The 19810-nt window shown below is 40.7% G+C and overlaps 1 protein-coding gene across 3 annotated transcripts in view; it reads right to left on the bottom strand.

Moving 5' to 3' along the window:
* The window catches only part of Rab27b (RAB27B, member RAS oncogene family), a 145558-nt gene that overhangs the window by 40125 nt on the left and 85623 nt on the right, over positions 1-19810 (bottom strand). Inside the window, exon 1 of one of the 3 annotated variants that reach the window (XM_060377082.1) lies at positions 17358-17831. The exons of the other annotated variants lie outside the window; for them this stretch is intronic. The gene's annotated coding sequence lies outside the window, so the exon portion shown is untranslated. Of the gene's footprint in view, positions 1-17357; positions 17832-19810 lie in introns of those variants that run through there. 3 annotated transcript variants of the gene reach the window in all.

Below are 19810 nucleotides of genomic sequence, written 5' to 3'. Positions count from 1 at the left end.
TCCCTCTGTAAACTGGGATCGGTAGTGACAAACAACACCAGTGAAGCGAGACCCAGCAGGTGGTGAAAGTTCCAGCAGGTAGAGGTGGGTTCTTCATATGAAATACTTCTCCAGCTATTTCTTTGCAATCTTTGTATTTTTTAGTACTAAAATTGGTATAATTTTATAATAGCAAATAATCATTAATAATGGTTCCCACTTTGTAAATTAAACTTTACTGAAGATGATCAAAAAAGAATCCCATTGGCCAAATGTACATTTCACAAATACTTGCAGAATGCTGGTATCCTATGAAAAAAAGACAAACTTATTTTTTTGAGTGATTGATAAAATATATTAGCAAAACAGGTATGTGTTGTTTGTTAAAACTCACTGAACCAGAAACTTAAAATGGGCACATTTATGTGTGTGGATATAAGTGTGTGTGCACAGGTGTAAATTATTTCTCAGTTGAAGACCTCCAGTGATTTTAGAAGAATGTTGCAAAACTCTAGTCTTTCGAGAGTCGGGAGGAATGGGTCCGGGGTGGGGTGGGGTATTTAGACTACCCCAGGTGACCTAGTGTAGTATACAAACAAAAAAATCAAGATAAAAATAATGTGATTATCAATTTAATGACATCAGATTTAGCAAATAAGATTCAGACAATCCAGTCATATTAGAATATTATATAAAACACCAATTAATTTGTAGTGTAAGTATGCCCCAATTTAATTGGATGGCCTAATTTCATTTGGCATCTTCACATGGCTTGCTAATTCTTCTACAAAACAAGCAGGACAGAAGAATCTATGCAACCTAAGAAAGATCACTTTTGCTTTGTAATTATTCTGCCTTTTGATTTCTGAACCACCTAAAATGATACATACTTTAAGATGAACACTATTGTGAACCTAACTGACTTCTAACAGAAACTAAAAACCGATGTCTAAAACTAATTCATGATACAACTCCAAACAGGAATGGGGGTGGGACTCTCATGGGCCCACACCCATATGAAGTGCCACAGGCAGTTAACAAGTGCCGAGAGAGGGAGGACTGATTTTCCGAATGATGAGTTCCTTAACTGTGTATCCAGTATCAAGTGGTCATCCCCAGAAACATAGACATCCAAACTGACTGATCTCTGTAGGCTGTATTTACTGATTATTTATATGTATAACAACAGCAACTAAAGAAGAGGAAATGAGCTTGGGAGGGAGGGGGAACAAGGAAGAGGGAGGGGAAATAATGCAATTACACATATGTATAGTATATGTATTTATAATATACCTTCTTCTCTTTCAAATTTAGGGCCTCTTTTTTTCATGAATTGTTGTTATATGTATAGTATATAAGTATAGTATATATTTTTTAATAAAAACTTTCTCAGCCTGTATAATGTTACTTGTATGCATGTTTTCGGGGCTAGCCATTTTGTATTTAGATAACTGATTGGTGTGCTTTTCGCTGGGAAAGTCTGTTTCCCTCACTCTCAGCATTGCCTAGTTGCTAGTAGCTTTCTTTGTGTAGGGTTGAGGCCTGTGGTCTTTCCTCTGTCTATGTGAGTACATCTATCTCTGCAACAGATGAAGACAAACAGAAAAAAAAAACCCACAACCAATCAAAATACAGTTATGATTATGTCTTAATTAAAGAAAAAAGAAAAAACAAAAAGAATTATTTAAATACTTGATTTTATTGTACCCTGAGTTTTCTGTGTCATGTGTAAACAGAATTAGTACTGATAATCACTTGTGGGGTTGCCAGAGTATGGTAAACATTAATATTAACAACTTCTCAGTGAATTGTTATTGTGCTCAGCACTTTACATATATTAATTAATTTAATTCCCAAGAATCACTGGGGTTGTGCAAAATTAAAAGACTGAAACTCAAAAGAGGTAAGTTTTTTTTGCCCAAGACTACACAGCTAAAGTCAGGTTGGCGTTTGAATCCAGCTCTGTCACACACTCCAGCCTATTTCTTTCAAATATAAACCAACAGTTTACAATCTTCCAGAACACATGTTCCTTAAATGTCAGAATATTAGGTTTGAAGATCAATAACAAACAAAATGCGATGAACGAGCATCGTCACATTCCGGCATTACTTCCCTTGCCGTGGAACATGACAGGTAAGCAAACTAACCCTCCTTCCTTTGCTCCCTTCCTCTCTCCCTCTTCCCTCCTCTCCCTGCCTTCTTCTCTTCCTTCCTTCCTTCCTCCCTTCTTTCTTTCCTTCCTTCCTTATTTCCTTCCTTCCTTCCTTCCTCCCTCTTCCTCCCTTCTTCCCTCTCTTCCTTCCTTCCTTCTTCCTTGCTTTTTAAACAAGCTCACATGTGTACGCTGAGCACTGCCTGTGTGCCAGGAAAGCTGCTTATAAACAACATTTATGCCAATGTAACCATATTTAAATTGGGAATTCCACCTTTTTGAAAATTCTCCAGCTTTTTTCTGTGAGAAGACTGACCCTGGTTCAAATATGGCTCAAAAACAAACAATCTAGAAGTTATTCACCCTTCAAACTTGTAGGATTTGATGCAAAAGTGATTGGTAGTTTATGGGGGTGACATTTTGATAAATTATAGAAAATTTAACAGCTGAGATTAAACTTCTACCCTGAGTCTACCATTAGCTAATCATTATTTTGAAAGTATGGGTCAATATTTGCTAGACAGGCGAAAAATGCCACGTAGCTTATCAAATCAGCATTATTTTCATAGCTTATCAGAACCAGAAACATGTTAGAAGTTGCTTAGTTTTCTGCTGTTAACAGCTCTCTGAAGATTTCTCTCAAATCTACTGTCTGTACTCTGCACGTCTCCAGCACGTGCTCCCTACACTTCAGTGTCTGTCTTCTGCGGTGGTGGTAGCTGTAGAAAGGGAGGAGGAAAGCATTACCTCTGAACATGGCCATTGAAAGCTAATACTAAAGGGTCCTTCAAATTGATTTTTTATCAACAGTTTGCCCAAAGGTAGTACTTCATCAAGTAGGTATCCATTGGCTCTCTGAATGGCTGTCAGAATTCTGCCCAGTACCAAATCATGAATGGATATTTAAAAGGGTGGCCAGCCTGTCACAACCTAACTAGCTGTTGTGAACCAAAGAACACAATAAGGTTGAGCCAACCTTCTCTACTCTATGATCAAGTACTTTCTCTCATTACACATCAACACTTCAGAGGAAGTGGCAGCACGATCCCTTGTTCAGGACTTTTCAGAACAAAGTCTGGTAAAAGGCTGTCAACTACAGCCTTGAGGCTCTGTATGCCCAGCAGTGGTTTGTGTCAGCACAGCTAGGATTACTCCATTTTTCCTCATTTTCCTTATTGCACTTAGCATTTCCTTTGAAAGAACAATGTTAAAACTATGGATAATATTTTTGTTTAAGGTTGAATGTAAAAGTCAGTGAGTATTTTAGGAATCCATACAACTTTTTGCCTCACTTGCTCCACCATGTCATATTTTCTATGTGATCCTTCATATTTTATTTACTGTTTTTTTTTTTTTTTTTTTTTTTTTTTTTAGAATGTCTGATATACTAATAAGGTACAGCCTGTACTGAACTCATGTTCTTGTTAGTAAATCAAATTGCATTTCAACATAATTTTACTTGCTATATTTAACTGAGTCAAGATTTTGTTTATTTTTGGTAATTTTAACAAGTAGGGTGTTAGATTGTTAAGTTTCATGGCCATGATGGTTTGAAGTTTTCCTTCATTGTTCTGAAGTCTTCATTCCCCACGTTAGATAAGACCAAAATATCAGTATTTTATTTTCACCTTAATGCTTCTTTTCCAAATATTAGAGAAAGGTATGTTTATCTATTTATGTAAAAATTCCATGAATTTTCTCCATTTCATATTACATTGTTATGGAACAATGTTAAATGTAAAAAAAAATCTAAAAGTGGTTAATAATGCATGTATCTATTTTAATTATTACCTACTGTAGTTAGTTTAATAATTACACTTAGGAAATGTGGGCAAACTAAACTCACAAATTTGGGCAATTGATGCAAGATACATCCAGAAAGATTTAAATAAATTAATAAGCCTTGGTTCAATTGTGTTTTTTTCCTTAACTTTTCATATTACTAGAGCTTATAATTTTTATTTTCCTATACAATGTCAGAGACTTCTTAGAATCAGTGCCAGAATGAATTACAAATAAAAGTAGATGAGGATTTTAATGGGGGAAGTTTCAAGTATGCCTCGCCTGAGGATTAACAAGATATTTTTGATTAACATCCTTTTTCTCATTGGAATACCTGTGGTGAGTTGTAGACTTCAGCCTATCTCGCATGGCATGGCTGCCACAAGGACTCAACTCTGTAGGCTTAGTGCAGCTGGCTTCTTCCTATAGTGACTTTAGATTAGGAACAGAAGATAAAGTGATAAAGATTCTCAGGGACTAACTGTGTGGCTAAGAACTCTAAATTAAAACTATCTCATGAAACGAGTATTCACTGGTTTTCTCTGTCCTGGGCTTTTCTCCATCACTAACTAGATGTTATAGATTATTCACTCAATGAAATTTGGGAATTATTCACATTCCCAAAGTACTGGGTTTTGTTTTGTTTTGTTTTTGAGACATGGCTTGTCTGTGTAGCTTTGTCTTGCTTTGTAGACCAGGCTGGCCTCAAACTCAGTGATCTACCTGTCTCTGCCTCTGTGAATGCTGGGATTAAAAGCTACCTGGCTTCAAAATATTGGTATTTTTAACTCATGGTCATTTGTCATAGCTGATGACTAACCGGTATCCTCTGTGCAAAGTTAGGTCCTAAAAATATATATACATGTATAAAACATAATTGCATGGTCTACTTATTTATGAACTTGACTTGATTTCTACAGTTATACCTCTTTGTCATTTTTAATCTTAAATTCCATCCTGATTAATAGAGAACTCATGCAACTTTCCTGTAGTCAATTTGTGCAGGAATTTTCTTGGAGCTGAAACAAGATTCAGGAAGTAAACTCGTGAATCCCAGGAAGTTCCTGAAATTTCACACACACACACACACACACACACACACACACACACACACACGTGTGTGTGTAAATATATATATGGCTGCATCTTCCTCCTCAAGGTTATATAAACAATAAATATTGATGAAGAAGCGAGACACTCCAACATTACAAGTTTTCCAGATGTTTTTTATTCATTCTGGGATGGACTTTGGTGATACAGCTATTGCTGAGCTGTATACACTGTTGTAATATTTTGTCCATATTACTATAAGTAACCCAAGTAAACGAATTGGTTCACTAAGGTGGAATTTTGGTAATCATGTTACTTTGGTTTGTTATCACTCCCATTCATCTGGGATGAATATACATTTATGTTTTCCCAGGAACAGTGTCACATAACAACCCATAGCACAGTTATAGAATGACTTCCCCTCTCATTCTATGCCTCTTTTCCTTCCTGGCTTGTGTGCAGAGCATTGACCTAAAGCTATCTAAATGATCAACACCCTGATGACAGTCCATCAGAAGTGGTTGGCCCAAGTTTGTGCCTTTTTAAATAAAATAATCTATAATTCTATAATTTGTAATCTGAAAGCAGGAAAAATGAGTAACTCCAGTTCACCCAAACTTGAGGAATTATTCTTAAAAAGGAGATTTTGCATTAGCATTACATTTTAGGTGAATATCGTCTCCTATAGGCTGGTACTTTAAAGTATTAGAATCAAGCAGACTGAGCTAAAGGTTAGGCTGTGGCTGTTTTCCCAGTAAGTAAGCTTGCTCTGCTTTCTTTCATAACACTTTGACATTGCTCTCCCTACGCTGCTGACAGGCAGCAGGTCCACACCAGCATGGCCTAACTGTTCTCATTGTTTTCATTGATTGCCAGGTGCCTTGCTAGTTGTTCAGTGTGTTTAATGCTGTTCCAGTCCCTGGAGAACTAGGAGAGGAAACAGGGAAAAAGGTGAAAAATCATTCCTGATTCCTGAAACAGCTTCAAGGTAAGTTACTTTTACAGTGACATCTTCTCAGCAGAGAGAGGTTTACCACCAATCTAGAGTTGTAAGTCTGCCATTCCCACTAACCCTTAGTAAGTGTCACCCCTACAGGGCCCCACTTTCTCTCTATGCCTTCTGGGACTTCAATTACCAGAAAGATATTTTTCTTTCACTCAGGTGATGACTTTTGTTGACTCAATACCCTATATCAACTGTGCAAATAAATTTGAAGAACAAGTGCTGCCATTTTGGAAACAAATGTGCAATTGTTTATTTTCAAATATGTTAATTTAAGAAAGTTTCAACATTTTTGGTTGTTGTTGTCTGAAACTAGCAGACATGGGACAATATTATCAGTTGCAGTGATCTTGCAAACCAAGAATAATTATTTATTTAAATAAGTTTGGTTCTTGAGAGTGAAGACACTTAACTTCTGGTAGCAATGGATATCTTATATTTTAGTTAGTGTTTGATTTCTACCAGGACACACAGGGAAAAGAATTCTGCCCCTCATACTTGAAGATGTCCTGCAAAACCAGGTTATGAGTAAAGCTTAATTGAGAACATTTGTTCAAATTTTCTTGTAGGTACACAACTTTACAGAAACATTTCTGGAAAAATAGTCTTGAATGGCATGACATAAAATGAGACTGGAAATTATGTCAGTGTGTTTGATTAAGTGTTCTCCTAGTTTAACAAAGAAAATACCATAAAAACTGAGAATTTTACCAGATATCAGACCCAGGCTTTCATTATGCTGCAATAACACAAGAAAGTCCTTAGATAACCCCCCTTTTCACATGTTCTTGTGTAGTGTGTATGTGTGCAAGTTCAAGTGTGTATATGTGTTTGTTGTGTGTGTGTGCAAGTATGCTTGCAAGTATGAGCACCTGTTTATTTGTAGAAGGCAGAGGAAGGCCTTGTGTGTCCTCAGCTATCATTCTCTGCCTTCGATTTTTTGAGGCAAGGTCTCTCATTCAATCTGGAGTCCTATGTTTTTGGCTAAGGTGCTGGGATCTCAACTCCAGCCCCATGCTCAGAGGATGGGTACTTTTACCTCTGGAGCCGTCTCTCCAGCCCCTTACTTATCCTTTCTTGCAGACAATGAGGAAAACATCACAGCATTTGTTTTGTAAACTTCCATGTTTTGAAAAAGATTATTATTTGGGGCTAAAGGCAATATATGCAGAAAAGCAGGACCAAATCAACTTTGAGAAGAAAGAAGAACCAGGAACAGAATTTTCCATGATGAATCAATTAAGGTTGCTTTCAGGTTATTAATTAGATACATGAGACTCTTGATCTTACTTGATAGTTCACAACATTTTCTAACATGTTAGTGTGGCAATGCTAGATGTCACTTTGCTCATCATAATTAATAAGGCATGATTTTGTCATTAAGGAAAGGCAACTGTTACCTCTTTGTAATGTCTCAATTTTAATCCTTCCTTCTGTGTAAGGCGTCTGTTTGTCTAGGCTGGCGGCCTATAAATTGAATTGTGCGCTGGCTTCTATTTCGAAGGGAAACAAAGTGTAACAAACAGAGGTCAAAAACCACTGTAAGATTACTGTGAAACTCGAAAGCACAGTCAGCTAAGAGCCTTTTTACTATACATGCCTGAGGTTGGCTGTTTAGTTTGTAACTGTGGGCACACTGGTAGAGCCTACTGTGGTTGAGCACCCTACCTCTTGCTTTAGCAGCTGGTTGAGGTTGGCTCTGAAAAACAGTCTCCATTCTTCACAGAACACATGACTTCTTGGCCAGTTACTACATGATAACTTCAGCCTAAAAGATAACGACAGCACCCGCCAGCTCCCTGACTGTGTCCTTACATGGGCTCAGAACGCTCAAAGTGCCTGGAACCCTCGGGATTTATCATCAGATACCCAGTCACATGTGGACTGTGATGGTGAAGCCTCAAACTCTAAGACCTCAGACTCTTTCTCAAGGACGGGCTTACTAGATTCTACTGCAGTGAGAGCCAGTGCCATATCTGTGAGAGTGACCGCATGCTCAGACGTGGAGTCTGACTCTCTAAGCCCAAGATCTGTGGTGTAATAGGGGTCTGAACCAAGGCAGCTCTAACGACTCCAGGTTGTCTGGTCCCATCCACATGAGTTGTTGCAGCTTTAAGTTCCTTTTCCCCAAACTAACCCTACAAGTCTGTTTTTAACTTTGGCTTTTTTGCTTCATATAAGCAAGAAGCTATGCTTCCTGGGAAGGCCGTGAAAGCCAAGCCCAAAGTGACTGACAGGCCGTAATTAATGGTTTTCACAGCAGTGTATGCTCTCACCCCTGACAGCCAGATCAAACAACACTACCTTAAAGTGATTTGTAAGATACTTGTAAGTTTTCCAGAAAGTTTTTTTTTTTTTCACTAAGACTAGTATTTACATCCTTTTCTTTACATACACTATAAACAAGTCCAGACATTGTTTATAAAGAAGAGATTGGTGGTTGTAATGCTACTTTACATAGACACAAAACTAATAAAACACAACAACATGATGATCTTACCTAAGAAAATATGAAACAATGATGGATTTACAGCTGGGTAAAATTGAGAATATTTGGGTAACAGCTTAGTGACTAATGTCTAGAATAAACAGCAGAAGTCTGTAACAAGAGCGAACTGGGCAGAAGCTGTAATGGGAAGGGAAATAAGGATGGGGATCAGATGTGGGGAGAACAGGGGTGGGAGGAGAGAGGACTGAGAATAAGAAGGGAAACTGGGGAGGCACATTTCTTGGTCAAGCTGGAGACCTGCTACAGGGTAGGCTCCAGGGAGGATATGGGTGTGGTTCTTGCTAAGACGCCTCACAGGGTGGGGATACATGAAAACTGAAGTGACCACCTCCTAGCCAGGCAGGACTAGAGGAAGGAAGGGATCAACAACCCACTGACAAAACCTGTGATCTAAAAATTACCCTGCCTACAAGAAGTGTAGGGATAACCAGGGGACAAAGATGGAGGGAAAGTCCAAACGATAATTGGCCCAACCTGAGCCCCACCCCACGGTAGAGAACCAGCCCCTGACACTAATAATGATATTCTGCTATGCTTGCAGACAGATGCCTAATTTGACTGTCCTCCAGAAGGCTCCAGCCAATAGTAGATTGAGACAGATGCGGGGATTTGGCAGCCAAGCATGGGGCAGTCTCTGACAGTCCTGCAGAAGTGTTGGGGGAAAGATGGAAGAATCTGGAGGGGCCAGGAACCTCATGAGAAGACCAATAAAGACACTAACGTAGTCCCATGAAAGCTTTCAGAGACTGACACATCCACTAAGGAGCATGTGTGGACTGGATCTAGGCCCTCCTGCACACATGTATCTGATGAGCAGCTTGGTCTTCATAAGAGGCGCCTGGCGAGTGGAAGGGGGCTGTTTCTAACATGGACTGTATTGCCTGCTTTTGGATCACTCCCCCTGGCAGGGTGCCTTGCCTGGTCTCAGGGGATAAAGACATATGTAATCCTGATATGACTCTATGTGCTGGGGAAGATTAATACTGGGGGCGGGGGGGGGGACTGGAAAGAGGCGTGGGAAGGGGAACCCTCTGGATGTAAAGTAAACAAACTAACATAAAATTTAAAAAACAAACACAAAAATGAAAAAAAAATGCACCAAGGGAAAAATAAGAATCAACATGGTTCTAATCATCTAGGGAAATTTTTTGGAATAGATTGCATCTCTCACTTTTATGTTTCATATAACAAAGTCATAACAAAGAAAGCTTTGCACACCTCGGTGAGGGACACCAGAAGGGACACAGAGAACAAGTAGGCTGGACAAGGAGACTCATAGTATATCCTAAACTTGTTTAATAACCAAAAGGACATATGGAGAGCGAGAGGCAGCCAGGTGCTCATACAGGGGACATTTCTAAGCTTTTGCAAAGAGCTAGAGACAAAGAGCTATACTTAACACAGGGTGAAGAAAAGCAGGACAGAGAGAGAGAGTAACTTCCCTAAATGTAGTCAATCACTTGATATCTCTATAATTCAATCAATGGGAAGCATTTTACATATTACTGAAACCTATAAAATTAATATCACCTGAAAACTGTTTTTCAGCTCTTTCAGAACATCCACGGTGCATTTTGTTATGCTTTGGTAGACTGTTCTTATGTTTAAATTGTATTGAATTTAATCATGGCAATGCCGGCATAAAGCTGATGAAAATTAAGAAAGCTGATTTGGACTGAAATGAATAGTACCTTGGTATCAGTTATTAAAGCATGATATTATTTAAGCCAGATGGACTTACTCAATCACTTTAGAAACCTCTTAGGATCCCATGTTCCAGGCCAGAGAGCTGTGATTTGTCCTGTTTCACAAGGTGGCTGGGAGACAGCGTCAATGACTTGAGTCATAGGAAAAGGGATGGGTGATGTTATACTCACAAAGTGGAAGCTGCTGGCATATTTAATATGTCCTTCTAGCTTAGCAACAATAACAAGCGTATAGACTCATATACACTGTGTTCTCCCTGTGTCTTCCAGAGCTAAAGTGGTATCATTAGCCAAGGTAGAGCACTGCTTATGGAAAATAAAATTATAAAGAAGTCACCCGTTTGAACAGGGTTGCTCATTCTCCCCGCACACTTTGAGGCCACCTTGAGAAATAATATCCGGTCTCACAGATGTCCCCAACCACTTCCTGCCATTACTTTTAACTCGCACCATTATGAATTCTCAACTGGCGTTTTCCTGAATAGGTCCAGTTAAATGGCCCTGGGCACCTCAAGTGGTTTTTGTTTGTTTTGCTTTTTTGTTTTTTTGTTTTTTTGCACTGTGTATTATTCATCCAGCAAATTCTTTATTATAATCAAGGCAGCACGTTTACCTGCGTAAGATTTCTCTCCCTTCCCCCTTCTGATCTTTAGGGCCCACTCGTGTTAATATTTCCCTGATCTGACGTTTCCCCCAGTTTTGTAATCATTAATCTAGGCTGCGATCTTTTCATTTCTATTCCTAACTGACCTTTCTCCACCTTAAACCCCTCACACTTGGCCTCGTTCTTGTGACTACAGCCTTCTAAGGATGAGTTCAATGAATTCACAGCTCACAGTCATCTGCTCGCAGAGCCTTACAGGCTCCCTTTGAGAGCAGAGACCTGGCCAGTTCATTTTGCAAGGAAGGTACCAAACACAGTGCTGGCCACACAGTGTTGTTTAAGTCAACACATTCGGATGGACTAAAATCGTGCTGAAGATTAAATTACAATTGTCAGTCCTAAAGTGGTGAAAACCCAGTGCTTGAGGGGGAGGGCCAGGCACTTGGATGGCAGCTCATAGTTCATTGAATTATGTAGGTGCTTTTCGTGCACTCTGGAATCAGGAAAATACCAAACTGCTTATGTTGTTCCTTTATGTGGGGATGTTTGGGTGGGGGTGGGGGGTGGGGAAATGGGGAAGCAGAGGTTTCAGTCTATCTGAGGAGGCGCCTGCATCAGTAGATAGCCAGTTTCTGGTTAATAAATGGCATTGTTAATTTTAACTAAGTTGACATTTCCCTTAAAATTCACACTAAGATATTTCAGTCAGAATGTGTGCTTTCCAAAGAATGTCAATAATTCTTCGATTGCTCATGTTGTGTTTATCTTTTTGATCTGGTGGCCATGCACACAGCACATCTTAACCATGGGAAAAATCAATTTGAGAACAGCTTTGAGGTATTTTTAACCCTCATATTCCAATTTCTATGTTTTAAAAGCACAATTTTTGAAAAATAACACAATAAAAATATTTCTACCAGTTATAAAATATTGCTCCACAAATGGTACATTTTAAGGATACTTAGCCAACATTCACGAGTTTTTAAATGCATGTTCTATTAATTTTAAATTAACAAATAAAGTATTGGGTTTCATTGTGGTATTTCATACACATATCATTTCCATCTAACTCATCCCCTTCCCCTACTATCTCTCTCCCTGCTTCTTTGTAGTTCAATTCTTAAGATTTTAGATATGAGTCAATTTCAGACTGCTCTAAAAAGCTAAAGAAGGAAACAGATACAGAACACACTTAATAAAATATTCAGTGTCTTCAATCTAAAAATTTGTACTTTTGGAAAGAGCATAGTAAGGAATGTATACTCTCTGTTGGGGGAAAAAATGATCTGTCTCAATTTGTGTTGATAGTAGCATTCAAAAAGAAAGAAATCGGCCAGGTAGATGACTTTTATCCCAACACTTGGGAGACAGAAGCAGGCAGATCTCTGAGGCCAGCCTGGTCTACAAAGCAAGTTCTGGGGCAGCCACGCCTACACAGAGAAACTCTATCTTAAAAAAAAGTGCAGAGAGAAGGAAGGAGAGAATGAGAGAGAGGGAGAGAAAAAAAAGAGAGACATTCCTCTAAGTTGTTACTAGAAATAATTATGATCTGTTTGGTTGTTGCAAGCTAGTAGTCTATTAGTTTCTAGCCATAAGAAATTTTATTTTAGGTATTCATAATTGCCAAAATTATACAAATAAGTGCCTTGATGTTTAAGATAAATGAGATGTTCAAAGTCATGCAGGCAAAGCACAGTGGGAGTTAAAACAGAAAATTGAATTGAGGGATATTTAAATTTACATATATGTGTGTTTGAATGGTACTAGAATTTTCGTTTTCTTCCAGTCTTCTATTGTGAACACTGTTTTCCTTTATTCAGAGAGAAGAATGCAAAACCTAACTTGGGCCTGGTGCATAAAGTGGGAGGCGCATGTGGGCAATGTGATGAAGTGTGAAAGGAAGCCAGGGATGGCACTCAGTATTAGCTCAAGCATGCTGGAGCCCTGGTTCAGTGTCCTGCATCAGACTGTGAGGGTGGGACAGAAAGGGATTTTTGCTTTCTTAGTTTCTCTCACATTGATTCAACAATGCGAGACACTCCCTCATTCACTGCTTTATTCTGAAAAAAAAAAATGTTTAAGGAATTGGTGGCTCTTTTTAGCACTTCTACCAAGCTCACTCTTTCTCAAAGTTATGTTGAGAACTCACACACAGCACCGTTCTAAGATGATTCTACTGTTCTACCAACACATCTTAAAATTAATTTTATTAGAGCCAGAATGTAGCCTCCTAAGTTTTTCTGGTGCTTTCTAGTTTCTATTTTTCTTGTGGGTAGGTGAAAAGCTACTTACAAAATTTTGTATTAGTGTTTCTGAATGTGTTATGTGAAGTCCATCGCTTGTCAAAGTTTTCCATGTCTCCACCTTGACATGCATGATCACACACTTCTCATCTCAGTCTTTATCTTAGCAACATCTGGCACCACTGGCCCTTCTGTAAAACCTCCTGTCCTGTGTTCATGATGACAGTGTTATCTGATAACTGCCCTGTCTCTTGACTAGTTTTCTGATAATTTCAGTTGAAAGATCTCTCAATGTTAAATCAAGTCAGAGGTCAGTTCTCAGATCTGGAGCTCAGTCTCACCCTCGCTCTCTCCCACTGATGTCTTGAAGACCTTGGGTCTGGTCATGTGTTGGCCTAGCTGTTGTAGATGAAAAAAAAAATCCTAACTGGCTGTTTCCACCCAGAAACTTGAAAATACTTCAGACATTGGGAACAGCACCTTCACCTCCCTTTTGAGCCTTTTCATTCCCTGTCTTTACAAGTCTTAGGAAACAGCCTTATCATCTGCACAGATTGTTCTTTGTGCGTGTTGACCGTCATTTTCAATCATTCCTAGCCTTTGCCTGGTTTGTTAGTAAGCCCTGTCAGCTCTGCTCTTAAATACTCTCTGAATGCATCTGCTAGCATCTGAGACCACCGTTCCAATGCTAAGCTATACTGCTGCCGCTGCTGGCCAACGGCAGTAGCCTCATCTCTGTTCTTTCTTCTACTGTGTTCTTATTACAATCCATTGTCTTCAAGGAAGCCAGAGAGATAGCTTTAAAAATGTCACCCCATTAGATGTACAATGCTTTTAAAATACAGTCACAATAATTTTTTTTTAGTGATGAGCTTCAATTGTATCAGTTCACAGTGTATATTATTCAGGGGACTGATTTCAAGACCCCCCAAAATACCTGAATGCATAGAAGCATCAGCCTTTCCAGACAATTACACAGTATGTGCACACAACCTGCACAAGCATTATATATTTCAAATATATACCTTAAACCATCTCTAGAATAGTCATAACCAACATAGTGCAAAGGACATGTAATTAGCTGTTATAGTAGTAATCATGATGAGAAAGGTCATGTACATGCTCTATATATGTACGCAAAATTTAGCCTCATATATTTTTATTTAAAGATGGTTGAGTCAGGCGTGGTGGTGCACGCCTGTAATCCCAGCACTTGGGAAGGCAGAGACAGGTGGATCTCTGTGAGTTCAAGGCCAGCCTGGTCTACAAGTAAGCCCAGGCTGGCCAGGGCTGCAGAGAGAACCCCTTCCTCTCAAAACAAACAAAACACAAGAGTAAAGATGGTTGAACACACGGATATAGAACTCACTCACAAAGAGAACCAACTGTAAGCATATATTGAAATGTCACATTGTACCTGACAAAAACATATAACTATTACATCACAGTAAACCAAGTCTCTCCCTAGGGCTTTTCTTGACTAGTGTCGTTGTTTTTGCCCCTTACCATACTTTCCTTAATATTAAACCTTGTAAGATTATTAACATGTTTGCTTCTCTCTGCCCTCTCTAGGATGTAATGTGTTGATAGCAAAGCCCTTCTGTCTTATTAGCTCATCTTACCCATGCTGCTAAGAAGAATATTAATATTCATAATGTGCTCAGCAAATATTTGTTGGAAAATATTTCACAGACTATTTGGTATGGCTCTTTCTAATTTCACCTAGAGTGAAAACCGAAAACCAACTATTTATTAGCATCTTCAGAGGCTTCTTTGACCTGGCCCTATCAGTGCCTCACCCAGGAAACATGACTGGAAAATCCCAGCTCCCTGGCTGTTCGGTCTGGAATAGTCTCCAAAGGTTCACTCCCTCCCTTGCTCCAGATAGACACTGAAATAACCTTTCAGAAGGGCTCGCCCTGGTACTTAATTTGCAACCTGGCACACCCGCCTCTACCCCCACACCACCCAAACTTATGAAATAACTCTTCCTGCCCCATACTCTGTTTCTCTTCAGCACCCGAGAGTCAAGTGTCATGGATGTAGCCTGTTCATCTTGTCAGCTCTTTGTCTCCAGGTAAGTAGCAAGATGCTCAGGGTTAGGGATGTTGCTTATGTTGTCCATGTCTGGCTACAGAAAGCCTACAACAGGACTTGGTGCTCCTGAGGAATATTTATTCAATAAGTGAACAAGCAGCTGAATACATTATTTTCTCAAGATACTGGGCAAGTTAAAAATATTGAATTTATGGAAGAATTCTTTTAACCATTGCTTAAACAAAAAGCTACTATACACTTTGCTCTTTTAAGGAGGGAGAGATGCTCAATGCTTGAAGAACAGCTATAATGACTGAGAAGGGCCTGAAGTCAGCTAAGTATATAGTGCTAAAAACAGGTCCACCTAGTAATGTTACCAGTTCCTGTATCTACAGAACATCCACTCCATACCATATATACCTAATCATGAAGAAAAACAATTGTTCTCCTTTGGCAGTCATGTCTACAAATAATTCATAGCAAACATCTGGTTTGCCCTGTCTCTTTTTATTGGAATTGTTCTCCTGCATCTCAGCATTACAAGTAGTTGCTTCAGAGCTGAGCTATTGGTTAACTAGCCTTGATGAATCAACACAAGAAATTTTACTCATTGTGAGCTGGACTTTATGTGAATGGACGGTGTGCCTTTCACACGCTACTGGGTATCTAGGCGGAAAGCCTAGTCCCAGCCCTCTAAGAATGGGGGAAATCGGCAGACACTGGCTGGAACCACCCGAGACTTTGACATCCATGTGTCTAGATGAGTAGTTATGTAGTAAACACCCACCCTTAAACTGGGAGACAAAGGTAGTACGCTGTGGTGCGCCATGAGTTAAGAGGATCACTTTTCTAGGGTTCCCTTCCTTATCAGGCCAAACACGCCTGTACGAGAAATGACCCAGGAGGAGGGTGTGCTGTGGTTTGCTCGCATCTGACAGATCCTTTTTATTGCTACTTGGCAAAGATGAGAACAGGCTTATCCAGTTTTATCTGAAATGTTTTGTTTTCCCTTCAAGAGCGACGATAGTAACAGGGCACGGCAGCCCAGAGCCTGTCCTCAAGCAGAGACGTCTCCTTAATGTTAGGGCATCCAGCAAGTGCGCACCTTGAGATGATCCACAGACCTTCCTGCCTCTAGGAATAGTGACCTCCTGTGGGCAAGGAATTATCCTTGGAAAGAAACTATGAACAGTTGCCATGGGAGCAGGCAGAGTGTCATCAGAAAAGCACTTCTCTTGTTTTATAATTTCAAACTGAACTTTGCTGTTACTTAAAAATACAGTGAACTTACCTCCTTGTAATAGTGCCAATATCCATCTTTTCTACTTTTCAAAAGCTTAACCACCAACTAGTACATTACAAATAGGCAAATAAGTATGAATACAAATAAATATTCTCTCTACTTTTCAAAAGTTATAACCACCAACTAGTACAATACAATACTAGGCAAATAAGTATGAATACACATAAATATTCTGCCTAACTTTTCAAAAGTTATAACCACTAACTAGTATATTATATGAGTCTATGCAAATAAGTTTGAGTCTAACTAGATATTGTGAACGGTGTGCTTTCTCATTTCTCTGCTAATAACCCTGCAGCTACATGCAATCCATTTAAACTGGAGCCCCACAGCATTTGTTTTAGAACGTGTCACAAAAAGCTGGCAAACACATTGCAGGTGTGCGGGCATTAACCAAACACAGCTTTTTCCTAGGAAAATCTTGGAAGTGACTGTATTGGGACCACTCGGAATAACACTTCCCCTCACTCAATGCCTAGATGCAGAACTTTGATTAGAATTCGAAAGTAATATGGCAAACACTGGAAGCCAGAAAGCCCTCTTCACTTTCTGTGGGTGATTCATCTCAAGGAAGTGCCAAGACAGTCCTGTCTCTTGCCTGGCCAGCCTCCCTAGGTCCTTTCCTCCTGGATGCCACTCTTTCTTGCTAATATTAATCGTTTTTCCCCCCTTTTTCTTTCATCTTCTTCTTTTTGTTTTTTTAAATAAAAAATTGTCTGTCTCGTGTTCTTGTTTTGGTTTGCTTTTTGTTCTAATCAGCCATAGAATAGGCACACGAAAGCGAAGGGGATAGAGGGAGTTTGCTGGGGGCCATCCAAGCAGGCGCGACCCCCAGGTCATGCTCGCCAGGGGTTTTGCAGCGAACAGATTGGAAGGCTGCAGCTCCAGGCCTGCGCCCTTCGCGTTCCCCATCCCCACAGCTGAGCGCGGGCACCGGGAGTGGGTGGGACCGCATTCCAGCCGCCTGCCCTCCTTCCCCAACTCACCAGCCCACGGAACGGCGGCAGCGAGGGCGCTGGTGTGAGGTTTCTGGGCCCGGTCCTTCCGGAGCTCCGGGACCCGCCAGCAGCCACCGGCAGCCTCACAGAGCCACGGTCATGGGCTCGGCTCCCTGCGTCCGCAACCTGTGGCTCCGGATAGGTGCAAGGCCGGGCAGTCCCCAGCCTCTGCCTGTCGGGACTGCAAGTGCCAGAGCTGGTAGCACCACCCTGGAGTCCGCCCTGGAGGCCGGGATCGGGAAGGTTTGTGTGAGAAGAAGGCGTGTCTGAGTTCTAACGCGGATGTGCCTGGCTCACCTCGGGCCAGTCTGGCTGGTGACTCAACGCTGCAATAAGAAACACACTTGGCTGCTGGTGGATTCTCCAGGCTGCGGGGGTGCATGCGCTAGCGACAGGCTCATTTTCATTGACTTATTTTCCTGGCTTTGCGCTGACATCTCCTTCGAAGAGCCCGGGGCAATGTAGGGAGACCATCTCTCCTACACAGCCCGCCTCCACTCAGTGGGTGTGTGCAACCTCCTAGAGCCAGAGCTCCAGATGGGGAGCAGAGAAAAGCACCTGATTAGACAGGGAATCAGAAGGAAACTGAATGTCTAAAGCTAGGGCGCAGGCAGAAGAATTAGTCCATGCCACCGGAATCCTTACTTCCTAAAGCCAAGTCAGGATCAACGGGTTACTGCTAAATAAAATAATAAACACATGGCCACTGCGCAAGGTTACAGGGTTTCGCTGTGTAGATTTGGCTGTCCTGGACTCGCTTTGTAGACCAGGCTGTCCTTGAACTCACAGAGATCTGCCTGCCTCCGCCCCACTCCCCGAGTACTGGGGTTCACAGGCGTACGCCACTCCGCCCAGCACAAGTATTTACTAAGTTCACAGTATGTGGCAAGTCCTATAATAAACGGGTTGAATTTTCCCATAAAGTGAAGATCCTGTGTTGCCTTTGGGCGTTACATTTTGGACATACTCTAGCGTCCCTAAATGTATAGACTCATGGTCAAGGTAAGAGCACAGGATTGAATCCACATACTCTCATTTGATGTATTACTTCGAGAGGTAAATAGCCCTAAACCTGCTGCTTGCCTTCACGATAGAGTTAGGGAGATGAGGACCTAAATTTAAATGTTCAACTTATTCCTGACCTGATGCTTCGGAGTTTAAAGTGCTGGTGAGACCTGCTAGGGAGTGTTTCTTGTGGAAGGCCCAAAACAAAGATAAAATTAATAGGGCCAGCCAGGGCTACCATGCGAGTTCCCAGTTAGCCTAGGCTGCGGGGTGAGACTTCTCTCAAAAAGAAAGCAAGATGGTGCCCAGGGTGGGTGGTGGGGGTTTGTACAGTTGAAGCGAGTGAACAGTCTAGAGCAATGCCTGGCATTTTACTCTATAGTGGTGCTGGCTACCCTTACCATTTTAGCACTACGGAATCTACCCCACCCTCCCAAGCTACTGTCTAATTTGTAAAACGCCTTAAAATATTTATTTTATTTTATGTACATGAGTGTTTTGCCTGCATGTATGTGTCTGTGTACATACGTGCACCGTAAGCATGCCTGTTGCTCTAGAGGGTCAGAAGAAGACATCAGCTCCCCTGGAACTGGAGCTACCATGTACGTGCTGGGAACCAAAGCCTTTCTGGATCCTCAGAAAGATCAGCAAGTGCTCTTAAACACTAAGCCACCCTCTCTAGCTCCAATACCATCCGACTTGTAAAATTGTCTCTTCTAACAGAAAAAGGCATGTGAAGTTTATAACCTTTAAAGTTCTTTTGGTATAACTTAAGCAGTTGAAATTTCTGTCTCTTTCAACAAAGAAGCTCTGATGTGTACGCAGACATCATTGTAACTGGAAAACTCCTGGATAAAAAGGCAAAATCATCACCCTTGTTTCATCCTCCTCAAGCTCCTTGTGCACAAAAATAAATCTATTTTGAACTTCTAAAAATATTTTTAAACCATAAAAGGAAATTAAAAAGACAAGAGCCATCACCAGATAAAATAAACTGTGCGTGTGTGTGTGTGTGTGTGTGTGTGTGTGTGTGTTTAAAGAAGTTCAACCAGCTGGAGGCAGGTACTGACGTAGAGAAGTAGTTTACTAAGCAGTTCCTGTCTATGGGTGGAGTTATGGACAAGGGGTTATCAGTAAGTCTTCCTGCAAAAGCCAGCCGACTTAGACTTCATAAGATGGAAATCCTGGCACAGACTGGCATGTGGACATTGGTTAGAGGCATGTACACAGAATGCTTAAACCTGAAGTTTCCTCCCCATTATCATGTAATTGACCAAGTTTCCCTATCTGCTTCCTCCAGAGGACTGGATGGAGGTTGCTGGAAGACTCATGGTTGGCTGAATAAGAGCTGAACACAGGCCCTGTGGCCCTGCTTCTACTGAGAGTAAATAACAAAGAAATTTATATACTAAACCTCTTGAGATTGTAATATACTT

The sequence above is a fragment of the Meriones unguiculatus genome, chromosome 2 (assembly GCF_030254825.1).
Source record: "Meriones unguiculatus strain TT.TT164.6M chromosome 2, Bangor_MerUng_6.1, whole genome shotgun sequence".
NCBI classification, from domain to species: Eukaryota; Metazoa; Chordata; class Mammalia; order Rodentia; family Muridae; genus Meriones; species Meriones unguiculatus.
The sequence above is the reverse complement of the archived record's forward strand: the minus strand, read 5'-3'. Positions and strand labels throughout refer to the sequence as shown.